The sequence below is a fragment of the Sapajus apella genome, unplaced genomic scaffold, assembly GCF_009761245.1.
Source record: "Sapajus apella isolate SASKATOON/1434 unplaced genomic scaffold, GSC_monkey_1.0 scaffold17, whole genome shotgun sequence".
Classification (NCBI taxonomy): domain Eukaryota; kingdom Metazoa; phylum Chordata; class Mammalia; order Primates; family Cebidae; genus Sapajus; species Sapajus apella.
Window position 1 is genome coordinate 792,594 of NW_022436957.1, and position 14,854 is coordinate 807,447.

Here is a 14,854-nt window from a genome sequence, read left to right on the forward strand (position 1 = left end):
TTCCTTCCTTCCTTCCTTCCTTCCTTCCTTCCTTCCTTCCTTCCTTCCTTCCTTCCTTCCTTCCTTCCTTCCTTCTTCCTTCCTTCCTTTTTTGACATAGTTTTCTCTGTACCCAGGCTGGAGTGCAGTGGTGCAATCTCAGCTCACTGCAACCTCTGCCTCCCAGGTTCAAGTGATTCTCCTGCCTCAGCCTCCCAAGTAGCTGGGATTACAGGCATGCACCACCATACCCAGCCAAAATTTTTATATTTTTAGTACAGAAGGGGTTTTGCCATGTTCGCCAGTCTGGTCTTGAACTCCTTGCCTCAAGTGATCTGCGTGCCTCAGCCTCCCCAAGTTCTTGGGTTACAGGCGTGAGCCACCGCACCTGGCCTGGTTTTTCTTCTAATAGACACAGAATGTCTTCAGGTAAGTTGAGACATTAAAGACAGTTACAGATTAAAATGGGACCATCCAATACATTTAAGATGACTTCATTATTTTTCATGTTCTCAGTTTATTTTCGAGTCTCAATTCTGAAGGAAGAAATGTGTGTGTGTGTGTGTGTGTGTGTGTGTGTGTGTGTGTGTGTGTAATATTAAATTCTCAGTTTCCTAAGCACTTGAGAGAAACTTCACTCTCCCTCCTAGATGCATGGACCACTTCCAGATTGTGTAATTACCTCATGCCTATCTCAGTCCTTTTTGCTTTCAACTGCTTTTGTTCAGTTCCGGCCCTAAACTGTTGAGTAATTTTGCTGCTCTGTGAGACAGCTGACACATTTTAGTTGTATACAAAATGATTCTCATATTCGTTTGTAGTTATGGAGTTGTTAGGCAATTTATGATCCTTTTGGATGTATGATATAATAAAACTGAAGGTCATTATCATTATGAGAATCATTCTCCCTTTTCTGAATGGCTCATGGTACTCTGATTTTGTAAGCAATGCCTATAACCTTGTCTCTAACCACAAAGTCAACTGTCCATGCTTGTGTTTCAGTTCTTCTCACTGTAGAACAAATGCCTCTGATATTTACCTTGATAAACGGAATTGAGATCTGGAAAGCATTATTGTGTTTGCCCTATTACACATGTTTAATCAGGTGCAAATATGAAATAGGTACATGTTGAGGAAAGGTTAAACTTTTAAATCAACTGCTCACCTGTCTATGGGAGAGAAGACAAAATCATCTAACAAGGAAAGTTGTCCTTATTTATAGTTGAATGACTCCACTCAGTTATATTAATGTAAACGGGAAGAACGTCAATTGCCTAGGAGAGAGAGAAAGGGGAATAAGTGTGCTTCTTATGATGCAGCTAAGGTTGCCTTAAGCTGAGCTGCCCATAGTGTGGAAGAAATAACTTTGCAAGAAAGCTGAAGTACTTTTAGAAGAACAAGGAGAAAAACACTTGAAGGATGTTGTTTTCAATCAAGTCCTGCATTTAGTGGAAGGGAACCACAGCCCAAACACAAAACCTTATGGAAAGAAAATAGGCTTAGTTTGGTGACACAGGTGCAACATGAGGGTCCTTAGAATTGGGGCAAGCTACTTTGAAAAGAGTCTTCAGTTGATGCAGAAGAATTTATATTCAGGTCTTAGTATTTAGACATGCTGAGTTAGTGTTTGTGCTTCCTGGAATATTAACTAAGTCATACCCTATGAATCAGTCCAGATTAAGTGTTCAGTGGACTTCATGTGGCACAGAGACAATTGCTCAGTTCATGGATCAAAAGCTAATTTTATCTCCTTTGGCAATTTGGAAGAAGACAGGTGATCCTCTTTTTAGAAGCTGTGAAAGGGGTCATATAGAGAAGATTTCAGAGAAAAAATACAAAACACCTTGTTAATTGGTCTTGTGAAACTGAGCTATCATCAGAGTGAGAGAGAGAGAAGAATAAGAAGGGAGAAATTGGAGGAAGAGGAATGGGGAAATGGACAGACGAGAGGGAGAGAGAGAAACAGAAAGGCAGAGAGAGAGGAGAAGAGAAAGAAAAGAGGGGAGGAGAGAAAAGAGAGAGAACTCTATGTGTTCAAAGATGGTGAAGAAAGTTATTCAGTAATTACAAATATGTAATTACAGAATCCCCTACTTTTTAGGTAGTCATTCCATCAGTTTTAAGAACCTTAACATAATTTGATTAAAATTACCTAAATTAGTATATCTCTCTAATGTCATTATTTGTGTTTCAAATGGCACCACCATGTTAAGTTTAACCTGCAAAGTTCAAAACTTAATCCAATTATGACCCAGGCATGAGTCAGTTCCCAAATACTAACTCTAAACAATTTCTCCTATCAAATGTCTTTGAAAAAAATCCAACCAGGGAACAAACTTACATAGAGATATGAAAATGTCACAGATTTACTGGTAGCTGTGACTTATACACTATCTCCTCTTGCTTTATTAGACTCTAATTAACTTGCTAAGTATGGAATCAAAGGAGAAAAGAAAATATGCCAGTAAGGTGACAGTGGGATACATCCATCCCCAATAAAAACAGACTTACCAAGCTAACTTAAACCTCTAGTTCATATAGTTCTAAAAGAGAAATTTTCACAGGACTACAATTGGGCTCTTCATCTTTCTTTTTGAAAAGGTGTAATTGGTAAGTACTACCTTTCTTTATTGGTATGTGGCACCATCAGAGGTAGCTAAGTGTTCTGCTTGCTTTGAAATCTAAAGATTTCTACGACATATAAATGACTTTATAATTTTCTAATTTATTTCCATTTGTGTTGATTGCATAATATATATCCGTGTCTTAAATTTTCAAAAAATATAGATAAATATTTCTTTAAAACTATTGGAATTTATTGACTCTCCGTTCGAAAACCTAATACTGAGGAATATATGATCTTACAGAATGTATTACCCAACATATAGTTTTTTATTAATCATAGAATCTTATCAGTAATCTACAGTTTTCCAAATATGTATTGAACATTCTTCTAAATCTGTGAAGATTCTATATCTATATATAGAATCTTATGAATCTTATGTATGGAATACCTATATATTTTATACCTATGTATAGAATATTTTTCTTGCCAAATTGACTTGTAATTTACTGGCAATCATTTCTATAATAGAGAGTTTAATAACGTAATGGTTCAAAATTTATAATATCTATATTATTTATATATAAATCTCTTAAGATGCTTAATGTATTATAGTAAAATAATGTTATGTTCATATATAAATACAATCTCAGTAAGATTATGCAAATTTAAAAAGATGTTTTTTTAACATCTCTTATTCTACATCTTAGTACATTTGAGGATTTTCTTTGCCATAGTAAGGTACTGAATCTCAATTCCAATTTAAACAATTTAAATTGTTTAAATGCACAAAGATTGAAGCTCTGCACAAAGCCACTCCTAATATATCACTATTTCTTCATTTTCCATTTTAATCTAGAGCACTTGTTTGGGTTTATTAACTTTGAAACTGCTACCGCAAAAGAAATGTAATTTGCCATAAGTAACTATTGAACACTCTGATAGCTTCAACACCAAGAATTATGTGCTACTGTAAAGAGTTTATTAATGACATTCTGATCATATCCTTGGCATGATCTTTACAAACAAATTTTATTTTAAAATCCAATTCTATATCACCTTAGAAATAAACTTTGGAGAGGCTAATCTTTAAAATGAATAAAAAAGATAACATTTAAACCCTCTAGCAATAGGAGAAAAATGACAGAAAATCATGGATTCAGTGTTCAGCTGCCTTAAGCAGGTATTTTCTTAGGATTTCCCTCCTACAGATCCCATAAGTCTAAATTCAGACAAATTTTGTTTATTTAAAGAAGTAAACTGAATGATATGCTTGCTTAAAATATTTGAAGATGTCTTTAAAAAGCCCTTCATTGGCTGGGTGAGGGGGCGTTTGCCTGTAGTCGCAGCACTTAGGGAGGCCCAGGCAGCAAACTTGAGGTCAGGAGTTGCAGACCAGCCTGGCCTACATAGGAAAGCCCCATGTCTACCGAAAATACAAAAATTGGCCAGGCGTACTAATGCACACCTGTAATCTTAGCTACTCTGGAGGCTGAGGCTCAGTACTTGAACTCCAGAGATGGAGGTTACAGTGAACCGAGGTCGTACCGTTGTCCTCCGGCCTGGGCAACTGAGCAAGACTCCTCAAAAATAAATAAACAAACAAATAAATACAAACAAATTTTAAAAAATCCTTCATTATTTGGTGTGCAGAAATAGTTTTCCTCTTCACTTGGTACCAAAGTGACCAACAGTGAAGAATGGCTGTTTTCTCCTTTTTGGGAATAAAGATAGAAAGTTAATTGTAGGACACAAGCTGGAAAAATCTCACAGTTGGATTTTTCTATGAAGAAGTTGTCTTACATAGTAAATCACAAGCATAAATGGTAAACTATTTTCACATATTAATAAGCTCTTAGCTTGTAGAGTGAGAATTTTGTCCATTGACTGATCAGCAATTTTAGTCAAATATTGTTACAGTAAAAGAATCTTCATTCAGCTCCCCTGTATAGAGTCTTTATAATGTATTTGTTAGTATTATTTAACCATTTTTGTATAGGGTTTTGTATTAAGTTTTCTTATTGATTTTTACTTTTTTCATCTTAGGATTTAGATACATAGGATCATTTTTTACTGGTATGCATAGAACATAATATCTGAGAATTTTTTTCACTTCTCTCTGTTTAAGAATTCTTTTAGAGCAAAAAGATGTGTAATCCTGATGTTTTGAAATCTATCTATATTCTCCTTTGTGGATTATGTATTTTATAATGACATAAGACATGTCTTCCTAACCTAAAGACATACATAGTTTGTACTGGATGTTTTACTACAAACTACAATTTTACTTAAAAAAAAAAAAAAGGAGAGTACATGGCATGACAGAGGTAGAGTATTTTGTTGGGATGTAAGGAAATGACTCAGTCAAGGGAGATTTGAGCACTGAAAGTGAAGAGAGAGGAAAAATATATCGGTGGAGGGCATAGTCAAAGCAGATAAAACATCAAGCACCAAAATCCTAACCGCAAGAAAACAATGAGGTGATGGATATGAGGGGATGGATATGTTAATTAGCTTGATTTAATCATTTGATATTGGATACATATCAAAACATCTCAGTGCACACCAGAAACATATACCATTTTTATGTATCAACCAAAAAAAAAAAAACCAAATATTTTAAAAATACATCATAGACTAAGGAAAACAAAAACAAAGTTCTGAGACAGGATTATATAGAAGTTCAATGTAGTTTGAGGGGAGTAGGCAAGAGTAATTTTGATAAAAGTTGTCAGAGAAAAAATAGCAGTGGGACTTCATGGGCATTTTATAGGCCATGGTAAGTGCTTCTACTCAGCCATGTAGGGGTTGAGAGTTAGATTGTGACCTTCTCTATCTAGGCACTTGCAAAATTTTAAAATGTATGTAAAATCTTTTAAATTTATTTCAGCAATAAGGCGTAAGTAAGATTTAGTCATTGATTTTACTTCTCTCCTGATTGGTTCACTTCCCCTGCAGCCTTAACCATCCAATTGGTGAATTTGTTACCTGCCTCAGGAGAATGGAGGTGCCAGCCATCAACAGGAGAGCTATTCTCTGCAGTAACAAAAGCGAAGAGAGACATGATACCGTTTTTCATCTTTAGGAAATTGCACCGTGCCTTCATTTGCTGCTCCCATGGCTACAAGGTCACCAGCCTTAGGGGTGGGATCTGATAGACGCTGTACCCATATTTTGGTTCCAGGGTTTAAGCTACCAGTACCAGGGTTTAAGCATATGGTACCATACCGTTTCTGTACGTAGCCTTTGTTGGGGCAGAGATTTCCTCAGGGGTTAATTGCTGACAAGGTACTGCTAACAATTGAGCAATCGCCATCTGTGGTTTTATAGCAAAAGAATCTGGAGGGGTATTATATAAAATGACCTTTAATTCTCCCTGGTAATCACTGTCAATTATGTCTTCATGTACTGTAATAACCTGCATTGCAAGACCTGATCAGGTTGTAATCCACCCGTAATGTTTGCAAGGTATTAGAACTCCTAGGCTGGTGGCTACCACATATGTACTTTGGGAGGGAATTATCCCAGGTTTTAAACTATGTAAGTCCAAACCAGTGGCTTCTACTGTATTTCTCCAATGTAATATATCCTTTGGGAGGATTTTCCAGCATTTTAGCAAGAGAAGTCGGACTAGCACACTTAGCAATTTGTAGATGTGGAGTAAACATTTGGCTTAATGGGGTCTAACATGTTGTTAATGGCCAATTATTTAAAGTTTGTAGTTCATCGAACAGATGAGGCTTCTGTTTTTTCTAACTTACCTTGCCCTAATACCTTTAGCTGTTTTTTCAATAACCCATTCTTTCTTTCAATTAAGCCAAGTGCTTGCAGATGGTAAGGGATATGGAAAATCCATTCAATGCCATATTGAGTGGCAAAGGCTTGTACAGCTTTTCCCTTAAAATGAGCACCATTGTCTCTCCGGATTTGTATGGGAACACCATGCTATAAAATTAAAATATTTAAAGTCCTGATGGTATTAGTTTGATTAGCATTGCGGTAGGCGCATGCTACTAGAAGTCCTGAATAGTATCCACGGCAGTGCATAGGTGCCGACACCCTTCGGAGAGCAGCAATTGACCAATATAATCAATTTGCCAAATTTGTACGGGCATTTTCCCCCTATGAATGTGCCCCATAACTCTTGAGGAATTGGCTTGTTTTTTTAACTGTTGGCATGTAGTGCATTGGGTTAAAATTGTGCGAACCACATCCTGGGGTGACAATATCCCTCTTTGCTCTCTGCGAGCCATGGTTCCCTGGACACCTAGATGTCAGCACCAGTGATGCACCCATCTCTTGAGCGCAGCCCAATCCAGTTCTTCTGGGTCCGAGTCTGCAGTAATGTGGAAAATTTAGTTGTTAATCTGCTTGCTGATTAAATAATCTGTCAAAAGAAAGCAGAGATGCGTGAGTATCAACATTGAAAACGGTGATAGTGGTAATGTGTGCCAGAATCCACATATCTTCCAGTATTGTTTTCCCCAAACCTCTTTATTCCAGATTAACCATTTATTTCATTGCCATTGGGGCATCCAAGTAGTGAGACCATTTGCTACTGACCAGGGGTTGGTATACAAGTGACAAATCGCCCGGGCCTCCTCCTGAATAGCTTAGAGGATGTCTACTCATTCAGCCAGCTGGATGCTCCCATTCCTTCCTTCATCAGAAATGCCTATGTTTTTAACAGGATTATAAGCCACGGCCTTCCAGTGTCAGGTCCCACCAATGTATTTGGCAGATCCATCAGTCAACCAAGCATGTTTCTGATCCTCTGGGCTTGGTTCTTTAAAGGATTTGCCTCACTGGACAGGGGAGGTTTCCTTCACTATCCGTAGGATTACCTCTGTGGTTTCCTTAGCAAGTTTTGCACATCCTCAGGTTAAAAACGATAACCCCTTTGGTCCAGGCTTAGCCCTATCTTGTATATACTATTTCTATTTTATGATGGTACTTTCTTGGGCATGCCCTATTCGTTTTAGGGGAGCTCATGACACAAGTAGTAATAGGAACCTCAGGCCTCATAAAAATATTGTGGTTGAAGCAGAGGTGCTCTGTTTCTAGCAAAGCCCAACAGCAAGCTAACAGCTGCTTTTTGAAATGGGCATAAGCTTTGCCAGCCTCTGACTGACAGCTTCTGGGTCCAAAACCCCAAAGGCACTCTCTTCCCATCCTGTTTTTTACACCAAAAAATGTTCTGTGCAGGAAATGAGTGAGGGGAAGACACAGGCACAATACCGTTAAGGGTAAACAAACTTTATCCCATGTAAATGTCAATACAGATATAATAAGCAAATGATATAAGCAAATTGCAATGGGAAAGGGGAAAAGAAAAAAAAAAAATATATATATATATACTCACCAGACTATGGAGGAAGCATTACCAGACCGGAAAGCAACAGCCTGGGCTCCAGAGTCGGCCGCCGGTCCGTGCACAAAGGAGAAGAGGTCTCATGAAGAATCAGTGCTGTCCGGCACCCTGGCTCTTTTGGTAAGGAGTTGTTTGGCATGAGGCCCAGTCACGAGGGCCCTTCATAACTGGGCTGAAGGAACACAGAAAGGTCAACTTGTTTCTGCGATTGTCTGTTGTTTTTCAATAACATACAGGAACAGATTGAAATAGAGATTTCTTGGAAACAGTGAAGGATGAATGCTTCAAGGGGCTTGGGCAACCTGTTCCAGGACATGGTGACCATCGTTTGTGCCCACGTTCAATTGAGTTTAAATTTATTTAACTTTTCCTCCACAGGGGGGAAAAGCCTTGTCTTTTGTTTTAAGTCACCACAAACTTTCCTGTTTCCTGAATATTGATCTAACAAATACATATTTCAATTAATAACAAAAATAAAATGGAGAAAATACAATTATAGTCCATTTTTTGGTGAAATTTCAGTATTCTTATCACAAGAGAGACTATCACATTTAATATACAAATGAGAGAAAGCCATCACTTTCTATTTCATTTATGTTAAACTTCACTAGTTAGTATCATTACAAACATATGTAATGAATTATTTAGCATCCACAAATATGTACATAAATGAGGATGGCTCCAAATTAAGCAAATTTTAAAATTTAAATTAGTAAAATATACAACTTCTTATAGACTTTATAAAAGTTAAATTGTTGACTGCCATTAAATTTTATGGTTATTTTTCTGAAAATATACCATATGGTACTTACACCTGATGAGGGGAGATTTTTGCCCTCTTGATTCTTTTCTTTAATGGTTCTAACAAAATATTATGTGTCGTGGGGTTTCCTTTTTATTCTCAGAACAGCTATATTGTAAGTTTTTCCCTTCCTTTCTCTAAATCCTCTGGGTCAGTCATGTTGATCTTAGTTTCAATCTGGTATTGACATACTTAGGTGAGTTCATAGAGCAAGTTGGAAGGGTGAGGTTTTAAAGGAGTTTAGAATCCATCACAATAAATTGATGTGGTGGCTTTCTGGAACCTGTAATGGAATAACACAATGGAAAATAGTTTGCATTTGTGTGTGTGTTTATTTTCCCTAATTGGTTTTTAACATACTTTGTATTATAGAAGTAATAGATGTTTACTGCAAAAAAAAAATTCATAAAATTAAAACAGTGAAAATATTCATTTTTTCTCTCGTATTTTATGGGCATGACATGTAATATTACAACTAATATAATACACAAGAAATGTGTAATTTTATACCTTTCCCAGTTTTGACTACTATAATTAAATTGAAAGGAAATGCTTGCTGTCAAAAATAATGAGCACTGTTCTTAACTCTTTTCCCCACAGAATTATTTAAAACAACACTGAAAGTACTCATCATAAAGAGAAGCATGAACACATTTAATTCTGTTAGAATTAGAAACTTTTTCATGCAAAATATATCATGAAAGGAAGACAGTTATAAATTTGAAAAAATATTTTAAAACAGACTTTGACAATTGTGTTAGTATTTTATGTATAAAGGTTTAAAATTTTAAGTACTTAAAAATCTAACACTAACTATATTATTAATTTCGGTTTTCCTGATGAAGACCTTTCTAATATTAAGTAATATATTTTAAAAAATCTAACTGTTAATTCAATTATTTTAAACCTCATTAAATGGCTCTTCATAATGTAAAGACCGAACATTAGAAATCTTTAGGTTTTTAAGTCTCTGGTGGGAATAAATAAATTATTATAAAGATTTTTAGATTTTCATCCTTTACATGCAGTTCTGTATATATGTGTGTAAGTCTCTTTTACATTTTACAAGTTAATTCTTTTTTTGTTTTGTTTTGAGACAGTCTTGCTTGGTTGCCAGGTGCCAGGCTGGAGTTCAGTGGCGCGATCTTGGCTCACTGCAACCTCCACCTCCCAGGTTCAGGCAATTCTCCTGCCTTAGCCTCCGGAGTAGCTGGGACTACAGGCACATGCCACCACACCCAGCTAATTTTTGTATTTTTATTAGAGACAGGGTTTCACCATGTTGGCCAGGATGGTCTCCATCTCTTGACCTCGTGATACGCCTGCCTCGGCCTCCCAAAGTGCTGGGATTACAGGCGAGAGCCACTGCGTCCAGCCTTCTAACAATCAAAGTCAAAGGCATCCATGTTATGGTTTGTTTGATAGATCTATTAAAAACTTGGTAGGTTAGAATCCTGAGGACGAAAATACAATTTTGATAAAGGTACACAATTGAGAAAAATTTCATCCTTCACAACAGATGTGGGCAGTCAGTTTTTAAACATTGTGTCTTTAGTTTGACCTCTCCTTCATTGACTGTATATAAAATTCTAAGCTAAAACATATTTTCTGAAATTGTTACAGCATTGCATATCTTCTTGCCTACTAAATATATCAGTAATTTTCTTGGGAAGTTACTTTTTTTTTCACACTTGTCTGTAGATCTTTACATGTTCTTTCAGTTGTGGAAGTCCTCTACATAATTAATATTTATTAGTATTTGTAAAGGTTTTCTCCCTGTCTCCCTTCTTCCTGTTTCTCTCTCTCTCTCTCTCTCTCATTCTCTCTCTCTCTCTCTCTCTCTTTCCCCCCCACCTCCGGTCTCTTTATCTCTCTCCTCCCTCTTTCTAAAAATTCAACGTAAAATTTTCAATATTTCTTTAGGAAATAGAAAGGCTTTTTCTTTTTTCTTTTTTTTTTTTTTGGTCTTTTTATTTTGTTTTGTTTTGTTTTGTTTTTGAGACAGGATGTTGCCCTTGCCCAGGCTGGAGTACAACCTCCGTTTCCTGGGGCTTAAGCAATCCTCCCACCTCAGCCTCCTAAGTAGCTGAGGCTATAGGCATGTGGCAACACGCCTGGCTAGTTTTTTTGTATTGTTGGGAGAGATGAGGTCTCCCCATGTTGCCCAGGCTGGTCTCTAACTCCTGAACTTAAGCAACCTGCCAGTCTCAGTCTCCAAAAATGCTGGGATTACAGGTGTTAGCCACTAAAAGCTTTTTTTCCCCCCTAATTTTCATCACTGTTTCTACTTTTCTCTGGTAAGATAGGTATTTAACTTCCTAGACCTGCTTTCCTTTTCTTTAATTATTTTCCTCACATTTTCTATAACCTGTCTATTTTTGATTACTATATTGCTAAATGTCGTTTATATTACAATTAAAGAGGTACAACTTATTACATTTCTTAATTTCTCTATTCTTTTTAAATAATCTTATTTCAGATTTCTACAATGATTGCTTGTTTTTGATTGCTGTTATTTCTAGAAATTTGTTCTTGGCTTACAATTTCTTAATTGCTTGAAATTGCCGAGGAACACACAAAAATAATTTTTTTGTTTAATTTCTTTTTTGTTACCAAGAATATCTCTGGTCTTTTTTTAAAAAATATTTTCAAAATTTTATTCTTCTTTTTTCTTTTCTTTTTTGAGACAGGGACCTGCTGTGTTGCCCAGGCTGGAGTGCAGTGGTGCAATCTTCATTGCAGGCTGGAACTCCTGGGCTCAAGCGATCCTCCCACTTCAGCCTCCAGAGTAGCTGGGACTACAGGTGCATTCCATCGCCACTGGCTAATTGTTAATTTTTTTTTTTTTTTTGTAGAGTAGGGTCTTCCTCTGTTACCAAGGTTGGTCCCAAACTCCTTGGCTCAAGCAATCCTCTCACCTCTACTTCCCCAAGTGCTGAGACTACAGACATAGGCTGTGGCACCCAATCACTTTTGTACTCTTGAGGTTCCTCTTTCTAGTTTTGTTTTCTCTGCCTTATGGGGTCCTCTCCATCTTTGAATTCTCACCTCAGACCTCATTATTTGGTGACTTTGCTTGCATATTTTTCTACGTCCTTTCTGTTCTACCCCATAGTATCTTACATATAGTATCTATGCATAGTATTCCACACATGTCCATTAAATAAGTGGCAACATGACATTAAGGGTGCGGTTACATAGTATTTTCTCCATAATTACACTGAGTGCCTTGATGTAACGTGTCTAATTTTATCTTTAGAGGTTAGTAAACTAACTTGAGTACTACTGTTTTGCTATAAATGCCATCTCATGCTGTTGAACCCCATGCTCTGCCATCTTTAAATGATTGCGTTTTCTAAGCAGGTTCATATTTATTTTATTGTATCTTTGGCTTTCACAGGACCATTTGCTTATTCATTTGTATTTCTCACAGAAACAATAAAATTGTAACCTGTAACCAGAACGTTATTTTACTGACTGCTAAATGTGGCGTATTTAGAAGTCTATGCAGGGAGAAGTACTTCTGCTGATTCCTGATGCTATATTTATATGTGCATCTCTGAATATGAGCATATATATTTATATAACTGTACATTTGCTCATTGCATGTGCTTGATAAATAACTTTAAATAAATAAATGCAATAATTACTGAAGCCAGTAAAACATTTAAGAAAATAAATTCATATCAATTTCTTGGAATGAGAAAACCAGAATAGAAATAACCAGTGATTCGAATAGGAAAAACTACAACCCGTTAATCTTCCATGTTGCTATTCTGTACAATTTTTAATTTTCTTGAAGGTTTGTATATTTATTTATAGGTGTCTTAAAGGACATAAGCAGTCAAAGCTGTCTGTTTTTGTAGCTGCTTTATTGTGTGTATCTAATCACTCATATCATAAATTCATTGACACAGAATACATGCTTACCAATTAACAGGTTTTTAAGCATTTTTACTCCTTTTTTTCCAAACCTCATCAGCTTCTTAACTGGCAATCTTCTTGAACAGTTCCTAACTTTTCACAAGGCTGTGGATTTCAAGTGAATACACAGTTGAAGCTTGATGATGTTCGTTATAAATAGCAATCACCAAATTCATGCAGGATATGGACTTGCTTACTGCCAACTGCCTTCCAGAAATGTTTTCTGCCTTGATTAAAGAAAAACTCTCATATTCCTTTTCTAGCTTTCAGATCTTTACTCCCCTTTTCTATTTCTCTTCTCTGTCTTTGTGTGTGTGTGTGTGTGTGTGTATGTATGTCTCTGTGTGTGTGTGCACATGCAATCATTGAGCTTACTAAAATCAAAACTTACACTACCAGCCATATATGTAGTCATAGCATTCTTTAGCAATATGGGTAATTATGGTCATCCTTTTATATATTGTATGACAGATGCAGATCATATTATATTTCTCTCACTTTTTAAACATTCCATGGTCAGGCACATATCTTTCACAGAAAGATACTCACAATGGAAAGGAAAAGAAGAATTCTTCTCCAAAGCGAACTCCATCCTTGACTGTTCTCTTCTGTCTGAAGGTCAGGGACTGATGAATAAAAAAAGGGTTACTAATTTCTATAGCTACATATCAATGTTCTTAAAATTTGAATGTATATTTATGTGTAGTCATTGTACTATATAAAATTCCTGAGTTAATTATTTTAGGAAATTTATGAAAACTATAAAATAGCAGATTATCACAGGTATCTATTTTTTAAAAAGTTTAAGGCAAATATGTCATAGTGGCAATCTATGTTTGTATCTTTTGCAATTTTAGAGTCCCAAACAAACATGAACAAGAGGTAATGCATAACACAGAACCTAACTATCCATTTCTTTATTACTGTAAGCTATTTAGAATGCCATACTTTATTCAAGTCTTCTCTTATAAATACATTATATAACTTCATTTAGTATTTCACTGTCAAAAATATTCTTATCAATGGAGAAACCAAAATCTAATTTTGATATTGTCAAGATAGAATTTTTAAAATTTTTACTGTTTTTACTTATTTTTTAAACAATGGAACAGCATCCATCAAAGCCATGACATCCAAATTAGCTGCTGAAAATAAGTTGCTAATAAATGAAAAAGTATTTATTTCACATTACTTGAATTCATTGTTTATTTTTGTATATTTATGTTTTCTTCAGAAATACTATTTTAAAACATATTTATTTTAATCCATGCTCATTTCCCCATAAGAAATTGTGTTTCAATATGCAATGAGTGTTTACTGGAAACGCCATTCAGATAAAACAAATACAACAGTAAAGTTAGTAGGATCCTACAAATGACTTTTGGCAAAGATTAGTGACAGGAGAGTCAATTGGTTAATTCAATTTAGATCACATGTAAACCCTGGGGATGTGGATGTCTAGTTGTCAGCAATTAATTAATTAAACCCAACTTTATCTGGCGAAGTAAGCTGCATAAGCAGGATTATTTATTGATTATATATAATAAAGACAAAAAGTAAACAGAACAAAGACAGAATCATTATGAACCCTTCATTAAACCCTTAGTGTGTAACTAAAAGCAGGTTATTCAATAATTACCTTTTTATAAACTATATTGGCCTTTGAGATTAAAGAGTAACTGAGGTACACACCAAATTTGCACAGGTTCTGCATGCTTGGAATTACTTTGAATATGCAATAATATTTTAAAATGCAGTTTTAAATATTTTGATGCTTAATAATATTTTATATTTTAATCATATTTTAACTTTAAATGTAGTTAATAAATATTACGTCACTGCATTGAAATAATACTCTTGTATGCAAAATTAGAAAATATCCTTTATCATTTTGGATCAAAGACATAAGGAGGTGAGAAATATCATAATAAATATCCGTGACAAATAAATAAGTTCATTTAAAGAGCGTATAGGTTACTGGCTTGGACTTTGCCACCAGACAAATACTGGCGTCATTATTTGCTAAATTTGTGTGAACCTCAGCAAGTAACGTACATTGGGCTTCAGAATATTCTTTCATAAAATTAGAATGATATCACTACATATAGAGTGAGGTTTTATGATTTAATTTATGGTAAACACCAATGTACAAAGAAAAGCAATGCTTTATTAAAATAAAAGGTGTTTAGCAGAAAAATTGCATTTAATAATTCTG

General features: G+C 35.4%; 1 pseudogene across 1 annotated transcript in view; it reads right to left on the reverse strand.

Annotated features, from left to right (window-relative positions):
* Positions 1–14,353, reverse strand: part of LOC116556571 — a 15,773-nt pseudogene extending 1,420 nt beyond the window's left edge. The window contains exon 1 of the transcript XR_004271076.1: positions 14,279–14,353. The product of XR_004271076.1 is annotated as a heat shock protein HSP 90-alpha pseudogene (transcript). The remainder of the gene's footprint in view (positions 1–14,278) is intronic.
* Between the last annotated feature and the right edge of the window lie 501 nt (positions 14,354–14,854).